At 47.2% G+C, this 18,559-nt stretch overlaps 1 long non-coding RNA gene across 2 annotated transcripts in view; it reads left to right on the forward strand.

The window, feature by feature from the left end:
• The first annotated feature begins 397 nt into the window (after positions 1-397).
• LOC138801956 (uncharacterized) overlaps positions 398-18,559 on the forward strand; it is a 99,198-nt gene continuing 81,036 nt past the window's right edge. The window contains exons 1-2 of one of the 2 annotated variants that reach the window (XR_011364655.1): positions 398-548; positions 3,812-3,894. This is a non-coding gene — a long non-coding RNA (uncharacterized lncRNA). The remainder of the gene's footprint in view (positions 549-3,811; positions 3,895-18,559) is intronic. The other variant, XR_011364656.1, reaches the window with a different exon arrangement.

Consider the following 18,559-nt stretch of genomic DNA (forward strand, 5'->3'; position numbering starts at 1 on the left):
AGAAAAAAGCGCGGCTGGCTAATGAGGGGAGGCGGGGCCAGAAAAGAGCGCGGCCGGCTACTGAGGGGAGGCGGGGCCAGAAAAGAGCGCAGCCGGCTACTGAGGGGAGGCGGGGTCAGAAAAGAGCGGGGCCGGCTACTGAGGGGAGGCGGGGTCAGAAAAGAGCGCGGCCGGCTACTGAGGGGAGGCGGGGTCAGAAAAGAGCGGGGCCGGCTACTGAGGGGAGGCGGGGTCAGAAAAGAGCGGGGCCGGCTACTGAGGGGAGGCGGGGTCAGAAAAGAGCGCGGCCGGCTACTGAGGGGAGGCGGGGTCAGAAAAGAGCGCGGCCGGCTACTGAGGGGAGGCGGGGCCAGAAAAGAGCGGAATCAACCACTGAGGGGAGGCGGGGCCAGAAAAGAGCTGGGTCGACGACTGAACGGAGGCGGGGCCAGAAAAGAGAGGAATCAACCACTGAGGGGAGGCGGGGCCAGAAAAGAGCGCGGCCGGCGACTGAGCGGAGGCGGGGCCAGAATAAAGCGGGACCGGTGACCGTGAGAAGATCTGTATTTGTGAGTCACATCCAACACTCTAGTCGGGGCTGCGAGTATGGGGAGGTGAGGGAACACAGGGTGACTCCATAGGTATGAGGGGATATGAGCTGAGAGGACACATCATGTATTAGACGAGTGCCTGCCTGGGCAGTGCTCCCCCTCAGATAACACGGCAGCAGTAAGAGGTTCTCCTCTGGTGGAGCAGTAGGTGAGCAAGGTGTGTGTGACCCCTCACTGCCCAGTACTGTGCTGCTCGTGGTCCCCTGGAATTCTGGGTTGCCCAGTCATGTTGGTGAGTATGATACACATGACGCCCCCCCCCAGCTTCTTTGTAGTTGTGAGGTATACTTAACCCCTCTCTGCCCAGGGTCCCTCTATAATTATGAGGTGGTGGAGTGCACCTAATTCAGGGGTCCCCTTTAATCAAACCATGCTGTGGTGCGCCTGCCACTTTGCTGTAATTGTATGGCAGCTGGGGAGGCCCCTGCAGTGCTTATGGTTCACATGACCCCTCACTGACCTAGGTGCCCTATAATTATGCAGTGACCATGGCGCACATGAGTGCTTGCTGCCCAGGTACCCCGGCCATTACGGTTGATAATCGCCTGGTGTAATAGCTACTGTTAAAAGGCTGCGCTTAGCCGACATGCACAATGTCGGCTGATCCTTGTCTTTAAACATTTTCAAAACTTAAGAATGATAGCGATGTCTCTCCGGGCAATAGACTGCCACTTTCTCCTGTGGCCTTACCCGGCGATTTAAAGAGCAACCTGCTCATACCTTCTCACTGTTGGTGCGTGTGATAGCGCCGACAGGGAACAGAGAGCAAGCGTGCACTGATCTGACAGATCGGGCTTGCTTGCTCCTCACCATCGGCCTGTGTAATAGGGCCTAAACTTACAGCCCAGAATTCCCCTGTAATCATGTGGTGGTGTGTGTGTGTGGGGGGGGGGCACCTGATACCCTGCTGTCCATGGTCCCCCTGTAATTATGTGTGTGTGTGTGTGTGGGGGGGGGCACCTGATACCCTGCTGTCCATGGTCCCCCTGTAATTGTGGGTGGTGCGGTGACCTGATACCTTGCTGTCTGGGGCCCACCTGTAATGGTGGGTGGTGGGATGCAAATAATGCAGTGCTGTCTGGGGTCCCCTTGCAATTGTGTTTTGCACCTGATATGCTGCTGTCTGGGGCCCACCATTAATCGTGGGTGGTGGGGTGCACCTGACTCGGTGTCTGTTACTGAATCATTGTCTACCAGAGTTTTATGTTGACTTAATTCAGCATCACCCCAGTGTGTTGAGGGGTAACTGGAGACGCTGTGGAGGGCCAGGGTGCTCCCCCCCCCGATGATTGGTATCCCCCATACTCGTTTTGATCCTGTGTGAGGGGTAAGAGGAATGTAGTGGGGTCAGGAGTGTAATAGTAAGGATATAGAGGGGGGCATTCAGCCTGGGGCCCCCAGACTGCCGCCTCTCACGCTGCAGGCCTAGATACATGCGTTTGATGGATGTACGGTCCTGCGGATCACGTTACTCTTTCAGCACTTTGACAAATGGCAGCTCTGACCATAAAAATTTCTAGTTCTTATTAAATATTTGGTTTCACTGTTTACTTTTAATAATGCTCCTGGCGGCCATCGATTTCCTGAAATCAACCAGAGGAGTCTGATGAGTTGTGGTAGCAGAGTGACTGCCATAGGGAGGGGGTGTGAACCCTCCATACATGTGGACAAGGACAGAGTATAATCTCAAGCACCCCAAAACCCAAACTGCTGCATAAGAAGGTTTATCTATTACTACAAATAAGTAAATCCACCTCCAAGAAACATGACCCTGTACAAGTGTAAATGGGCCTCTCCTCCTAGGGCAAATAATGCTGAGTAAAGATCCTGAGACGCAGTGTGATTCTCGACTACGCAGATATTGTCCCGTGAAATGCTTAGCTAACACCCAATGAGTTTGTCAGCTGATCATCTTTTAAAGGGGTTGTTCGGAATTGTTTGGTCTACAGCACTAGTAACTGCATAGAGCTAAAATCAGACTCCCCTCCTCCAGACTGAGGTGCCCTGCTCTGTGGTGATTCTGTCCATAGGATGGCCGACATGTGACCATGCTCCGCCACCAGTGTCCACTGCTGAGCCTGTATATGACTATGGAGGACACTGGGGGTCGGGCATGGTCACATTCTCCATGTCAGCCATTTTATGGACAGTATCAACACAGAGCAGGGCAGCAAAACCTGGAGGGAAATCTGGTTTTAGTCCTATGGGGTATACAGGGAGCTGCTGTCAGTAAGTACACTTACTTAGGCCATGTTTACATTACGTATAAGATCGGCTGTTCTGTGACCCAACCACAGCGCGGCTGGTGTTACTGAAGATCATCCTGGTCGGGTGATCTTCATTTCTGTTGAATTGGGATGCGGGCGCATCCGTGTGCACCCGCATCCTACATCGCCCCTGCACACAATGGAGTGTGCGGCCAGAGCCACATGCTGCATTGTGTGAACTGACATTTCTGTACGGCCACTATTCAATGAATAGTGGCCGCAGAAAACTGACATGTCAGTTTTTCGTGCTGCCGGATGGAGTCCCGACCGGAGCATATACTAAGTGTATACTCTCCGGACGGGATTTCATTCATCGACATACAACGTATGTTGTTTAAATCATGGACGTTGTTGTGTGAACATGGCCTAATAATGTACACTGAGCAATTTTACTATAAATTGGCCAACCCCTTTAAGCAGGTTTCAAAATAATTATTCATCAGCCATCAGAGTATGGTGGATGTGAGGGAACGCACAAATAATGCAATAATTTATGGCCTGATATTTTCCAGATACAAGAATCATGCCCATCACGGGGTTCCTTATTCAAACTATCTTTTAAATCCCTCTAAAGTCAGAATAAAAGATGCTAGGAATTGGGACAAAACATGATCAGAGCACACCTAAAGAGCCTGCTGCATGTAAACTCTAGGCACTTAGGTAGGTCCCTTAGATTATTCCAGAAGTTTGCTACTAGTGAATGCTTTTACATGGGCCTGATAATAGGTCAGTTTAACCTTTTATCGACTAATGGTGCCACTAAGGGGCACCCCAGAGTGTCGTTTGGCCGGCCTGCCTTTGGTCAAGACCAGCCTGCTTATGAATAAATGAATATGCATAGGTAGACGTGACTGAAGCAGGTGGCTGGCCAGCTGAACAGTGCTCTGGGGGGCCGAGGAACACCCATAGTGCTCCTAACGCACTAATTTATATATTTTTTTGTTTTGATTAAAGCGATCGAAAATGGCAGGACCGACTAAGGAAAGACGTCTGGCGTCGGAAAGATGAGGTACGTGGCTGCAGGGAGCTGTCAGCAGGTTCGTTTGCACGTTTCCCTTTAAGGGGTTCAATAAAAATTTCAACAAAAACAAAATAAACATTTGGTATCGCGCATGTGGAATCGGCCAGACTGTTAAATTCACTTTCTTGTTCTAGAGTAAGCACCAAAAAAAAACAAAAAAACCCGCCAAAGTGCAAAGTTTTTTGGTCACATTAAGGCTGCATTCCCACGTTCCATGATCCTGACGGATCACAGACGTGGAATGCATGTACTGGAGCCCCCTGCGCCCGGACAGCATCTGTGATTAGATGCTGGGAGCGGGGGAGACTGTATTCATAAGCGCCGCTCTGTAATGAATCAGCCGCGCGGTGCTGTTACTACAGTGCGGCGCTCATGAATACAGTCTCCCCCGCTCCCAGCATCTAATTACAGATGCTGTCCGGGCGCAGGGGGGCTTCAGTACATGCATTCCACGGGATCACGGAACGTGGGAATGCAGCCTTAGAGATGAGCGAACCTGGAGAATGCTCGAGTCGATCCGAACACGAACTTTCGGCATTTGATTAGCGGTGGCTGCTGGTTACATCCCGAAACATTTTAACAAAAAGTGATCAAAAAGTTGCATACATGCCAGCAAGGTAACAATAAAAAGTACAGATCATGTCACTTCAAATAGTCTCATAGACCAAAAAATAAAAGTGTTATAAGGATCATAATACAGCAATTTTAAAGAGGACCTGTCACCCCCCCGCGCCGGGGTGACAGGCTCCCGACCCCAGCTAGATCCCCTTATAGTTACTGCATGTCGCCGAGTCCCGCTGCCTGAGCCGGTCCCGCGAGGGAGATATCCCGGTGAGAAGCCGGCGTGCGTGCTGTGGAGATGGGTCCAGCGTCCATAGAGAATGAATGAAGCCGGACTCATCTCTGCTGCGCGCGCACGGCTCCATTCATTCTCTATGGATGCCGGACCCATCTCCACAGCGGACGCGCCGGCTTCTCACCGGGATATCTCCGTCCCGGGACCGGCTCCGGCAGCGGGACTCGGCGACATGCGGTAACTATAAGGGGATCTAGCTGGGGGTTGGGAGCCTGTCACCCCGGCGCGGGGGGTGACAGGTCTCCTTTAAGCATATAATGGGACTAGAGATGAGCGAACCTGGAGCATGCTGGAGTTGATCCGAACCCGAACTTTCGGCATTTGATTAGCGATGGCTGCTGAAGTTGGATAAAGCCCTAAGGCTATGTGGAAATCATGGATATAGTCATTGGCTGTATCCATGTTTTCCAGACAACCTTAGAGCTTTATCCAAGTTCAGCAGCCCCAGCTAATCAAGTACCGAACGTTCGGGTTCGGATCGACTCGAACCCGAACCCGGTTCGCTCATCTCTAAGTGGGACATTTACGAAGGATTCTAACATGTGCAACTATTCTAATAGGGATTGGTGTGTATTTTGTTCCAATATCTTGTGACCGATTTATTAACATGTAGCACTGCCATAGTAAATGTATCTAATTAAAAAGGCACAAATATGAAAAAAATTGCACAATTTTATTCACCTGGTACTGACCAGACGTAAGCCTGCGCCTGTTTATGCGACTTTTCAAAAAGTCACAAATGATAAATTGGGCGCTAATCCCGGATTATGCAAACTTTTGGGTGAATACTTAAAACAGGCAGATAAAAAAAAAAGTCCCATCTAAAAAATATTCACTAGAGATGAGCTAACCTGGAGCATGCTCGAGTCGATCCGAACGTTCGGCATTTGATTAGCGGTGGCTGCTGAAGTTGGATAAAGCTCTAAGGCTATGTGGAAATCATGGATATAGTCATTGGCTGTATCCATGTTTTCCAGACAACCTTAGAGCTTTATCCAAGTTCAGCAGCCACTACTAATCAAATACCGAACGATCGTGTTCGGATCGACTCGAACCTGAACCCGGTTCGCCCATCTCTAATATTCACCTGTCGAATACTGGTTCATAGAACTTAGACCAAAAATGGGTGAAAAATGCAATTAACGGAAAATTAGGCGCAAAACCCTTGATAAATGTCCCCCTTAGTTTTTTTTTAAAAAAGGTTTTAATTTTTATAAAGCAGTAAAATAAAATGAAACTTGCAAGCACTATGGCCTTATAAACACGAGGAAGAAAAAAGTGCAAAAACAAAAATTGTCCTGGTCCTTTAGGGATTAAAGGGATCATCGGAAGATTGATTGACCTCTGGTCAAATTATCCAGACCGATCTAAGTTACAGCAGTCAACAACGCCTCACTTCTTATTCCTAATTCCAAAAAGGCAGAATGTATATACCTTTTTTATTGAAGTTCAATATTCAACATTTTTGTTCAATATCATTGCACTTGTTGGGTGATCTAAAAATCCACGCATTAACCCTTTCACTAAAGCTATATGTATAAATATGTTCCTATTGTCGATGCCACGGCTAGTAGAAACAGGTGTATACGTTCCTGCATTGAAGGGATTATAATGTGTGCGGGGCAGCTTCAATGTGAGCAGCCCTGCACTTATTATTTTTCTAGGAGCTGCTAATAATGACAGGCAGCCATGATTACGCAGCTGACAACTATTAACCCCCTAAACGCCGCAATCTATAGTGATCTCATCGTTTTAGGGAGTCAGTGACAGGATAAGTACGTGTCACTGACTGTTTGATCCTGATCACTTTACCTGACAGGTGGGTTATAATACTTACCTTCATCCTGTTGGATCAGGGCTCTTCTCATAAAACCTACCCTCAGGCAGACTCTTTGCAGATTGCCGATAATACTGATGCTATGCAATGGCATATGTAATCTAATGATTGCAAATATAATTCCCCTAGGGGACAGTGTTTAAAAAAAAAAAAATTAAAAGTATAAAAGTTTAATCACCCCCTCTCCCATTCAAAAAATATAAATATGTAAAAATTAATAAATAAATATATTAGCATGTGGAGTTATAATAATATTGTTCCTGCACAGTGAACAGCGTAAACAAAAAGAAAAAAAAACAGAATTGCTGTTTTTTTCCATTATACATTAGAAATAAATTAATGAAAAGCAATCAAAATTTTTTTTTACATCAATAAAAACTATAGATCATGGTGCAAAAAACAGTGGTGCAACCTGCCCTGTAGGTAAAAAATAAAAGTGTTATGGCTCTTAGAATGGGAGAAGAAACACTGCTTCAGTGTGACCTGGACATCTGTGCATCATTGACCTTTGGTTATAAAGGGGTTAAAAAAGTACTTAAATTGAACCTGTCACCGCACTTGTTTCTGAGATGAGTCTGACGCCCATAGAGAATGAATGGCTCCATTCATTCTCTATGGGCATCGGACTCATCTCAGGAGTGCGTGCGCCGGGCTTTTCACAGGGATATCTCTGTCCCGGGACCAGCTCCAGGTGCGGGACTTGGAGAGAAAGGGTAAGTATAAGGGTCTTTAGTGGGGGTTCGGGCAGCCTTCACCCCGGCACCGGGGGGACAGGTCTCCTTTAAAGCATACCTGTCGTGAAAATGTTTTAAGGATTAAACAGGGGTTGTGATCACAAGCAGTTGTACATATTGCAAAACTGTCATCTATGCTTCCTCCATGTAAATATTTAGTCTTTGCTCAAAAAAAAGAGACCAAACACAGGAAGTCCCAATCCTTTTTGCCCTTACAAGGAAAGACACCTGTTCATCATGCAGGTTGTAAATCAACTGAGGGCTAATTCTGTTAACTTTTATTCTATTAAATTTATTATCCTCCATGGATGCTTACCTGGAGACAATGCTGTTTGTTATAGGACTATTGTTAGGATCCGGACAGCAGGACAAGACAAGACAGTGAGCCCTAAGCTCAGCCCCGCCCACTGTCCTCTACCTACTTGCCACAATCCGCCCTAAGATGGCGGCGAGCAACTGGGCGTCAGTCCCTGCACTGGCTAGGTGGGACACAAAGACAAGACAGACAGACAGACAGACAAAACACAATAAAGAATAGTCGACAGTCCGGGTCACAACAATCAGGCAGCACAGTACAAAATCACAATCCTATAATCAGAGTCAAACAAGCGATATGGTCAGGGGCAGGCAGCTAGCAAGGATAGTCAGAACACAAAGCAGTAGTCAGGAGATGCAAACAAACAGAATCCACAAGCAGGCAGAGACTAAGTCAATAACCGGCAATGATATCCAAGACTGAGGTAGTTATATAGGAGGCCAGGGTTCTGATCCAGAACATAATTGGACCATTCCCCTGATCTCCAAGCACAGACAGCTGAGAACAAAACAGATCCACTGGCAGGAAGGCCTGTCAGTCACAGCAGAACCAAAACACAGATTAACCATGACATGGCCAGACAGAACTCAGCAGGTGAAGTCGGGTGTGTCTCCCAACCCAGGTGAGAAATAAACCAGAGTTCACACACAGCAAAACAAAACACAGAAACAGGATACAAGAAAATCAGTGCCTTCTTGGCCGAACAGCACGAGCAGAGGGACGCATAATGCTCTGCAGAGATACCATCCTGACAGTACCCCCCCCTTTTACGAGGGGCCTCAGGACCCTCACAGGACTCAACTTCACTTAGAAGATTGCCATCTGACTCCCATTCATCAGAAGAAGAGTCCATGGCATGGAGAACAGGCTTACTGACAGGACGAGCAGAAGAACATGATAAATTGGCATCAGATATAGGCAAATCAGTTACAGTAGAACTAGCAATGTTTATTTCGCCGGAGGGTACCTGTGCGCCCAAGTGACCTTCCTGGGAGTCACCTGAACGCTGATGATCTGGGTGCAGGTTTTCTTGCCGCTTGGGACGCTTGTGGCAGAAACTGATGAAGTGGCTACTGTCACCACAGTAATAGCACAGACCGTTGTGTCTCCGGTGTTCTCGCCTGGTCCTGGCGTCCAATAGTCCCAGCTGCATGGGCTCGTCCTCAGGAATATCAGGGATAACAACAGAGTGTTTGACAGAGCAGGGGACAGAGGTCTTAGAAGGGTCAGAGCCTACTTTTTCCCTATGTCTGTCATGGAGTCTACGGTCTATGCGAATAGCCAAATTCATGACCTGCTTTAGGGTGGAAGGATCTGGGTGTCCTGTCCAGGCATCTTTAATGCCATCAGATAACCCCTGCTTAAATTTGCATCTAAGCGCTGGATCATTCCATCCGGATGGAACGCACCACTGGGGGAACTCTGCACAATACTCCTCCACCGGTCGCTTGCCCTGTCTCAAAACTGTCAACTGCCTCTCAGCTGCTGCTGCCCTGTCAGGGTCATCATAGAGTAATTCCAATGCAGAGAAAAACTGATCTACAGAAGACAATTCAGTGGCATCTGGAGGCAAAGAAAAGGCCCACTCCTGCGGAGGTCCTTGTAAGAGTGACAAAACTATGCCCACTCTCTGGCTCTCATCCCCAGAGGACCGGGGACAAAGTCTGAAAAACAACTTACATCCCTCTCTGAAGATTCGAAAGGCCCTTCTCTCGCCTTTGAACCTATCAGGAAGCTGCACAGGAGGTTCTGGGGGAACAGCAGCAGATAGCATGGCATTTTGGCCCAGGAAAGACTCTACCTGCTGCACCCGTTGCGTAAGGTCCAGAACAAGCTGGTTGAGACTTTGCATTTGCTCAACCAGAGCTTTCATAGGGTCCATAGCAAGGTGGTTATTCTGTTAGGATCCGGACAGCAGGACAAGACAAGACATTGAGCCCTAAGCTCAGCCCCGCCCACTGTCCTCTACCTACTTGCCACAATCCGACCTAAGATGGCAGCGAGCAACTGGGCGGCAGTCCCTGCACTGGCTAGGTGGGACACAAAGACAAGACAGACAGACAAAACACAATAAAGAATAGTCGACAGTCCGGGTCACAACAATCAGGCAGCACAGTACAAAATCACAATCCTATAATCAGAGTCAACAAACAAGCAATATGGTCAGGGGCAGGCAGCTAGCAAGGATAGTCAGAACACAAAGCAGTAGTCAGGAGATGCAAAGAAACAGAATCCACAAGCAGGCAGAGACTAAGTCAATAACCGGCAATGATATCCAAGACTGAGGTAGTTATATAGGAGGCCAGGGCTCTGATCCAGAACATAATTGGACCATCCCCCTGATCTCCAAGCACAGACACCTGAGAACAAAACAGATCCACTGGCAGGAAGACCTGTCAGTCACAGCAGAACCAAAACACAGATTAACCATGACATGGCCAGACAGAACTCAGCAGGTGAAGTCGGGTGTGTCTCCCAACCCAGGTGAGAAATAAACCAGAGTTCACACACAGCAAAACAAAACACAGAAACAGGATACAAGAAAATCAGTGCCTTCTCGGCCGAACAGCACGAGCAGAGGGACGCATAATGCTCTGCAGAGATACCATCCTGACAACTATTCAGTTAGTATAATGTCACTGTGTGGTTACAGAGGATTTGGTGTTGTGTGACAGGAGAGCTGACTGCACAATGCAAGCTTCCCTAGGATTCTCTGGTTCTGAATGTAGACGCACAGCAGCTGTACACATGTGCAGTGAAGGAAGACACCAAGTGGCCTTATGTATATCATTGGTATAAACATAGAAAACATAAAAAATAAAGAGTATATTGCAAAACTGCTTACAATCACAACTAGACATGAGTGAAGCGAATTAGGCATTAAATTCGCTTTGTAGTGATTCGCAAATTTGTCAGATTCCCTTTGCAAATTCACTAAACATGGCAGCTGCAATGGCGGCCGCACATGTAAGTTTACAGGACTGTCTTTTGGCGGGAGCAAGGGATAATTCTTTGCGCCCATCCAATCAGCTGCAAACCTTACTGTGATGTCAGACCCTCACCCTCTATATAAAGGCCCTATTCCACGGAACAATTATCGTTCATAAATTCGCTCCAACGACCGCTCGTTAACAATAATCGCTTCGTGGAACGACAAAGGTGAAATCGTTATATTGTCGTTCACAATTGTTTTTCAGCATGTAAAAAAAAATCGTTGGTCTTTGAAAGATATTTCACTAATCTGTTCGTAAAATTTTAAATCTTTCAGTCGTTCGTAAAAAGGTTTAAAGAAGTAGGTGTGTCGTATGCTCAGGATCACCCCGACGAACGTTTTAAATGACCATGTAACGACCGCAAAATAATCGTTACACTACATATATCGTTCATGTTCCCACGTGTGTTATCGTTCGCTAAAAAAAATCATTTAGTGATCGTTAACGAGCGGTCGTTGGAGCGAGTTTATGAACGATAATCGTTCCGTGGAATAGCGCCTTAAGGTGATTGGCTTTCTGGATGCGGCCAGTCGGCTGTGTGTAGTGAAGAGGATGCAGCAGGGAGTGGAATACAGAGAGAGATATACAGAGAGATAGGGAAAGAGAGGAGAGAAGGGTGGATTGTGGGTGGTTTTCTGTGGGAGCAGTGAAGCCATTGTCCAATAAACCAAATAACTGAGTGACTGCTGTTCATTATACAAGGTCGCTGGGTGCTGGGTGTACATTATAGGAGGTCACTGGGTGCTGGGTGTGCATTATATGTAGTCGCTGGGTGCTGGGTGTGCATTATAAGAAGTCACTGGGTGCTGGGTGTGCATTATACCTAGTCGCTGGGTGCTGGGTGTGCATTATACCAAGTCACTGGGTGCTGGGTGTGCATTATAGGAAGTCACTGGGTGCTGGGTGAGCATTATAGAAAGTCACTGGGTGCTGGGTGTGCTTTATACCTAGTCGCTGGGTGCTGGGTGTGCATTTAAGAAGTCGCTGGGTGCTGGGTGTGCATTTAAGAAGTCACTGGGTGCTGGGTGTGCATTATAGGAAGTCACTGGGTGCTGCGTGTGCATTATAGGAAGTCACTGGGTGCTGAGTGTGTATTATAGGAAGTCGCTGGGTGTGTATTATAGGAAGTCACTGGGTGATGAGTGTGTATTATAGGAAGTCACTGGGTGCTGGCTGTGCATTATACCAAGTCGCTGGGTGCTGGGTGTGCATTATATGTAGTCGCTGGGTGCTGGGTGTGCATTATAAGAAGTCACTGGGTTCTGGGTGTGCATTTTACCTAGTCGCTGGGTGCTGGGTGTGCATTATATGTAGTCGCTGGGTGCTGGGTGTGCATTTTACCAAGTCGCTGGGTGTGCATTATAGGAAGTCACTGGGTGCTGGGTGTGCATTATAGGAAGTCACTGGGTGCTGGGTGTGTATTATAGGAAGTCACTGGGTGCTGAGTGTGTATTATAGGAAGTCACTGGGTGCTGGGTGAGCATTATACCAAGTCGCTGGGTGCTGGGTGTGCATTATATGTAGTCGCTGGGTGCTGGGTGTGCATTATAAGAAGTCACTGGGTTCTGGGTGTGCATTTTACCTAGTCGCTGGGTGCTGGGTGTGCATTATATGTAGTCGCTGGGTGCTGGGTGTGCATTTTACCAAGTCGCTGGGTGTGCATTATAGGAAGTCACTGGGTGCTGGGTGTGCATTATAGGAAGTCACTGGGTGCTGGGTGTGTATTATAGGAAGTCACTGGGTGCTGGGTGTGTATTATAGGAAGTCACTGGGTGCTGGGTGTGCATTATAGGAAGTCACTGGGTGCTGGGTGTGCATTATAAGAAGTCACTGGGTGCTGGGTGTGCATTATAAGAAGTCACTGGGTGCTGGGTGTGTATTATAGGAAGTCACTGGGTGCTGGGTGTGCATTATAGGAAGTCACAGTGAACACAATATCTATCTTAATACCTCACTGGGTGCTCATTTACCAATGTCCACTGCTGTCCTGGGAGAAAATTGATATTATGCTGCTGATCCACCAACGGCCATTACTGTCTATGGTGGAAATTGAATGGTTTACAGGCTGATTGACATTTTCTAAAAATTGTAATTTTCTGATTTTTACACAGCAACAGCTGTTAAAAATTGCTGCTCTGTAATAGTCCCACTATTGTAGCTACTATAGTTTGCTTGTCTTAATAAAAATTTGTTTGTATGCAATTCCGAGTCATTGGCAAAAAAATAAATTGCCACGTGATTTAAATGTCAGGGTCAGGAGTGGCTAATGTGACTGACCATTCTGGACCCCCACAGCTTGACTTTAGGACTGTAGGAGGTATAATTTTTGCCTCCATGCTGTCCAGTCGGCTGTCTCGTCATAGTCTGCTTCAGGCAGTCTCTATGAGCAGAGCACCGATAATACAGATCAATGCTGTGCAATGCCCCACTCCGCTGGTATTCATTAGGGGGGATGGGCTGTGCACTGGGGGCAGGGCTACCTTCTGGAGCAGATTGGTGAGCTGGGGGCTGTAGTCCCACACTAGTGCACCAAAACACATAACATATGGATTAAACTGCTAATATCACAGTAATGGCACAGAGGATGAAGGTAAGAAACTCCACACCCTGTGCGCTATAGCGAAATATCAGCAAGTTAGATTCTTCTAACCTGCTGATTGTTTCCCTTTAGGGTGCGTTCACACCTACAGGATCTGCAGCATATCTGCAGCAGATTTGATGCTGTGTTCAGTTATTTAAATGAAATCTGCTGCAGAAAATCAGCTGCAGATCCTGTAGGTGTGAACGCACCATTAAACTGCCAAACATCAACTTATTCTTCTGACTGATCATACGATTCTTACATACATTTATCATTCTCTACACCAGCGCACAGTGGTAAAATTGTTTCTTTTTTCGTGCAAATCCCACTTTTTCTGAAAAAGTTGCACAAACTCATTTTGCACAACAAAAATGAGTACAAAATGGAACTTAGGACAGGGAAGGTAGCCTTGTAAGAAACTCTCTCTTAAGTGAGGTGTGCGCTGTTCTTCATCCAAGGAACTGCAGAAGTAGATGCAGAATGGCCAAAGTATTGGCGCAATAGCCTCTGTATTAACATGAGATGCTTTTCAAAATTTTGGTAAGCCTTTTGCTCAAAATTTGAGCTTGTTCTCTTCAACTGATCACTGTATGACCAAGGAGGAAATAAAAAGCTGAAGTGGACACTAGAGAATGTATTACATTGTTACATATCTGCCTGTCAATCACCTCGAGACTTATTATCACTAGCTGAGTTCACTTTAAATAAATGTCATTCTCTTCTCCTACAAATTCTTTCATCCCTTGGCGTCACTTTCTCAGCCCTCTCCTGGATCTCCTCTTACCTCTCCAACCGCACTTTTAGTGTCTCCCACTCCCACACCACCTCCTTTCCTCGTCCCCTCACTGTTGGTGTTCCCCAAGGCTCTTTACTCGGGCCTCTTCTCTTCTCCATCTATACTTCTGGCCTGGGACATGACATATAGAATCCCACAGCTTCAGGTACCACCTCTACGCCGAAGACACTCAGATCTACCTCTCTGGTCTGGATGTCACCTCTTTGCTATCCAGGATCCCAGAGTGTCTATCGGCCATATCCTCCTCCTTCTCCTCCCGCTTTCTAAAACTCAACATGGACAAAACAGAACTAATGATCTTTCCCCCATCTCGCTCCACCCCTCCATCTTATTTGTCAATCACTGCAATCAATAGCTGCACTCAGGGGCGTAGCTAAAGGCTGATGGGCCCTGGTGCAAAATTTTAGCCTGGGGCCCCCCTATGCCGTCTGATGAGGGCGCAGTCAGAAGCCAAAAAACGTTATATCAAATCAATCTAAGGTGAAACCCCCTAATATGGCACCGTGTCCTAATGGACTGTCACTATTTCCTCATGTACTGCGCCACTGCCTCCACCTCTTGTATTGTGTCACTGTCTCCTAATGTACTGTACCACTGCCTCCCCCTCATGTACTGTACCACTGCCCCTATAATGAATGGACTGTACTGTTTCATTCTCTAATCATTGTGTACCAATCTTTGACAGCCAAAAAACTACAACTCCCATCATAACCTGTCAGCAGGGCGTGATGGGGGTTGTAGTTCTAGGGATAATAATCTCACCTGTCCAGGTTCCTGCCCTTTTCTGGGGTTCTGTCCTCCTCTGGTCAGGTCTGCCTTCTGTGTATGGTGGCGGAGCTAAGCGCTCGGCCTGTATTACACAGAACAGGAGTCCTGGAGGCAGGAGACGGAGCAGGGGGCTCCTGCCAAAAGTCTATTCAGTTGTATCCGCAATTGCGGATACAACTGAACAGAGAGGGAGACAGGGCCGGACTGGCACTAAAAAGCAGCCCTGGCATACAAAACCCCCTACCAGCCCCCCATAAAATATCATAATTCTCCCCCACCACATAAATGTGCACTGCAGGGAATTATGTTGTTTTGGCTCACATAGTCACATATGGCCCATATACACATATGGACATAGACATACATAGAGATACATACAGTTACATATACACAGGCACATATATAACCATTCAGAGACACACAGAGGCTATATAACAGGCACTTACATACAGTCTTATGTACAAAAACAGTCAGGCATACCCATACAGGGACACACACTGTACACAGAGGCATACACATACAGCCAGCCACATATATACTCATACAGGGACACACACTGTACACAGAGGCATACACATACAGCCAGCCACATATACACTCATACAGGCACACACACTGTACACAGAGGCATACACATACAGCCAGCCACCTATATACTCATACAGGCACACACACTGTACACAGAGGCATACACATACAGCCAGCCACCTATATACTCATACAGGGACACACACACGCTGTACACAGAGGCATACACATACAGCCACACATACACTCATAAAGGGACATACATACATACATACACATACAGCCAGCCACATATAGACTCATACAGGGACACACGCTGTACACAGAGGCATACACATACAGCCAGCCACATATATACTCATACAGGGACACACGCTGTACACAGAGGTATACACATACAGCCACACATACACTCATACAGGGACATACACACACACACACACACACACACACACACACTGTACACAGAGGCATACACATACAGCCAGCCACATATATACTCATACAGGGACACACGCTGTACACAGAGGCATACACATACAGCCAGCCACCTATATACTCATACAGGGACACACACACGCTGTACACAGAGGCATACACATACAGCCACACATACACTCATAAAGGGACATACATACATACATACACATACAGCCAGCCACATATATACTCATACAGGGACACACGCTGTACACAGAGGCATACACATACAGCCAGCCACATATATACTCATACAGGGACACACGCTGTACACAGAGGCATACACATACAGCCAGCCACATATATACTCATACAGGGACACACGCTGTACACAGAGGCATACACATACAGCCAGCCACATATATACTCATACAGGGACACACGCTGTACACAGAGGTATACACATACAGCCACACATACACTCATACAGGGACATACACACACACACACACACTGTACACAGAGGCATACACATACAGCCAGCCACATATATACTCATACAGGGACACACGCTGTACACAGAGGCATACACATACAGCCACACATACACTCATACAGGGACATACACACGCTTTACACAGAGGCATACACATACAGCCAGCCACATATATACTCATACAGGGACACACGCTGTACACAGAGGCATACACATACAGCCACATATACACTCATACAGGGACACACATACATACATACATACATACATACACACACACACACACACACACACACTGTACACAGAGTATATACACATACAGCCAGCCACATATATACTCATACGGGGACATACACACACTGTACACACACAGTTCTGTACACTGAGCCATACACATACAGCCACATATACACTCATACAGGGACACACATACATACATACATACACACACACACACACACACACACACACACACACACACTGTACACAGAGGCATACACATACAGCCAGCCACATATATACTCATACAGGGACATACACACGCTGTACACAGAGGTATACACATACAGCCAGCCACATATATACTCATACAGGGACATACACACGCTGTACACAGAGGCATACACATACAGCCACACATACACTCATACAGGGACACACATGCTGTACACAGAGGCATACACAGCCAGCCAGCCACATATATACTCATACAGGGACATACACACACACACACACACACACACAGTTCTGTACACAGGCATACACATACAGCCACATATACACTCATACAGGGACACACACACATACATACACACACACACATACAGCCACATATATACTCATACAGGGACATACACACGCTGTACACAGAGGCATACACATACAGCCACATATACACTCATACAGGGACACACACACACAGTTCTGTACACTGAGGCACTTACATAGTCCTCCTCTCCTCTCCTGGATTTTCGGCATTGAGTGGGTGGAGCTTCCTCTGCAGGGGGACGGGACTGCCCTGTAACCCCCTCTATGCTGTTTCTTGTCATCTCCCTCCTCCTCCTGGAGCATAGAATAGGGTCGGGCCGTCAGCGCTGAGAGAGGCCTGCTGCTGCTGCACACAGTGAGTGGAAGTGACTGTCAGGGCCCTCAGCATTTGCTTTAGAAAGCGGGGGGCCTGGGAGGGAGGGTGCCCGCTGCACTGCCTGTGCCTTTTGTAATATGCTGCCTGCTTAGTGCAGTTCACCCGGTGCTGTCAATATCACAGCCGATTGGAGTGAACTGCAGTGACAGAAAGTGGTGAGAGAGGGGGGAGGAGTCGGCAGGCTGCGGGGGGGGGGGCTGCGGGGGGGCGATCGGGCGGCCGGGGCTGCGGGCGGCCGGCTGGAGCATATACCTCACCTGGTCCCCGCTCCGGCTTGCTGAAGACATCGGGAACCGCCGGAGCCGGGATCAGGTGAAGTATCAGCTCCGGCGGCCGGGGGGTTAATGGGGCGGGCTGCAGACAAACTCGCAGCAGGGATGTACATCCCTGCTGCGTGTTTGTCTGCCATTAAAAGTATAGGGCCGGGATCTGCAGCGAGTCTCGCTGCAAAAACACAGCTTGGAGACTCGCTGCAGATCCGGCAAGTGGGTTTGTACCCTTAGGGTACTATTACATCAAGCGAATTTTTGACGATTAACGATAAACAATCTCAAACGACCGCTATGGCAAACGACCTGAAATCGTTTGCCCAATTACACGGAACGATGATCGTTACTTATGATCGTTTTTGCGTATGTTTTGTCTTCGCTATTGTGTACGTTGCAGCTATGACTTCTTATTACACCGAACGATGTGTGAATGATTTGCGAATGATCAAACGATAAAAATAGATCAGAGTTATATCAAACAACCAACGATTTTTCATTGGTCGTTTAATCGTCTGCTATTACATGAAACGTTTATCGTTTAAATCCGAACGATCTAACGATTTTTCGAATGATAATTGTCCCATGTTATTCGACCCTAAAGCTTGGTACATATATAGTATTTTGGACAATTTTGTTAACTAAAATTATATAGTGTAAAGAGTTGCAGATTTTTATGTGAATGTTTTTGGACCCTCTTCTGGTTTACTGCTGACCAAAATGAGGACCAATATACCACATGTAAACCCAGCCTAACACTTGTAAAGCTAAGAATTATACTATTCAGTGTGATCCCAGGTTCAGCAAAGCCTAACAAAAGTCCAATGGGAAGCAGAAGCAAACTGCTGGTAGAGGCCATCTATCAGCCCCTTCTTCACTGTAGGTGATAAAGTCGGGTTGTCCACAAGAAATATAAGGTTAAGTTGCCCTCAACCAAACTAGTCCT

Source organism: Dendropsophus ebraccatus, chromosome 9 (assembly GCF_027789765.1).
Source record: "Dendropsophus ebraccatus isolate aDenEbr1 chromosome 9, aDenEbr1.pat, whole genome shotgun sequence".
In the NCBI taxonomy this organism is placed as follows: Eukaryota; Metazoa; Chordata; class Amphibia; order Anura; family Hylidae; genus Dendropsophus; species Dendropsophus ebraccatus.